Source organism: Sinocyclocheilus anshuiensis, unplaced genomic scaffold (assembly GCF_001515605.1).
Source record: "Sinocyclocheilus anshuiensis isolate Anshui unplaced genomic scaffold, SAMN03320099.WGS_v1.1 scaffold1523, whole genome shotgun sequence".
NCBI lineage: Eukaryota > Metazoa > Chordata > Actinopteri > Cypriniformes > Cyprinidae > Sinocyclocheilus > Sinocyclocheilus anshuiensis.
The window spans coordinates 62,994-64,561 of NW_015552644.1; the positions used below are offsets into that span (position 1 = coordinate 62,994).

Genomic DNA, 1,568 nt, shown 5'->3' on the forward strand with positions numbered 1-1,568 from the left:
CCACTGCGTTCCAATCATTCGTAAATAGGGTGCTCGTGCACGCTCGTTCACAATAATCCGCACATAATCCCCGCCTATGAATTACTCTACGCAAATCGTCTGTCCAGGAACGCAGTGGAATATTCTGGTCTATTTTCTCAGGATTGGCTCCATTATATTGCATACATGCAAAAAAGACTTATAGACCATATGCCTAACAATAAATATTCAATAGCGTGTGTCCACCAAAGAGTTTTTAGCCAGCCGAAAAAAATGTCAGGCGCTCTATGGCAAGCCGTTTTGATTTTTATTCCTTCACAGGATATGAATTCTTGATATCAACAATTCAATTTTCACTAGTTAAAATGCTAATTCTTGATATCAGGAATTACATTTCAACTAGTAAAAACTATAATTCTTGATATCTGTAATTGTATTTTCACTAGTTAAATGTCACCCATTCATCTGGGGAGTTCTGCAGTTTACACAGTGAGAAACTCAAACTATTCTGTCTAGATGACAAACAGCCTGCATGTGTAGTGTGCTTTACATCACAACGACATGACAATCACAAATTCAGACCCATCAGTGAAGTGGTTTCTTCACATAAGGTAAGACAGATATATGATTTTTATTTCTATATTTTTCAATACTGTGGATTATATACAGAAAGGCAGCAAGGATTGCTCCCTTTATAGCATCATCTCATCAATGTTAATTATTGATATCAACAATAAAGTCATCACTCGGAGAAATCGATTTCTTGATATCAGCAATTAAATTTCAACTAGTAAAAAATAGTATTCTTGTTATCAAGAATTTATATCCTGGGCAATAGGCAAGCCGTTTTGACTTTTATTCATTCGCAGGATATGGATTCTTGATATCCACAATTCAATTTTCACTAATTAAAATGCTAATTCTTGATATCAGGAATTAGATTTCTACTAGTAACAATTGCTATTTTTGATATCAGCGATTACATTTCCACTAGTAACAATGTTAAATCTTGATATCAACAATTAAATTTTCACTAGTTAAAATGCTAATTCTTGATATCAGGAATTACATTTCAACTAGTAAAAACTATAATTCTTGATATCTGTAATTGTATTTTCACTAGTTAAATGTCACCATAGGCTGCCATTCAAATTCAATTGTTGATATCACCACAATTCAATTTTCACTAATTAAAATGCTAATTCTTGATATCAGGAATTAGATTTCTACTAGTAACAGTTCTAATTCTTGATATCTGTAATTGTATTTTTACTAGTTAAATGTCACCATAGGCTGCCATTCAAAATCAATTGTTGGTATCAAGAATTGATTTCTTGCTAGTTGAAATTTCAATTTCACGTATCAGAAATACAATTACTACTTGCTAGTAAAAACCTTTATTTTTGATATCAGTAATCACGTGGCTACTAGTACAGATGTCTATTCTATTATCAACAATTTAATTGCTACTAGTTAAAATGTTCATTTTTGATATCAATAATTCGATTGTCACTAGTGACAATGTTAATTTCTGATATCATGAATGTGATTGTTACTAGTAAGAAAGCCATTTTAGATATCAGAAATTA

The 1,568-nt window shown here is 31.6% G+C and overlaps 1 pseudogene; it reads left to right on the top strand.

The window, feature by feature from the left end:
* The window catches only part of LOC107666957 (tripartite motif-containing protein 35-like), an 18,370-nt pseudogene that overhangs the window by 263 nt on the left and 16,539 nt on the right, over positions 1–1,568 (top strand).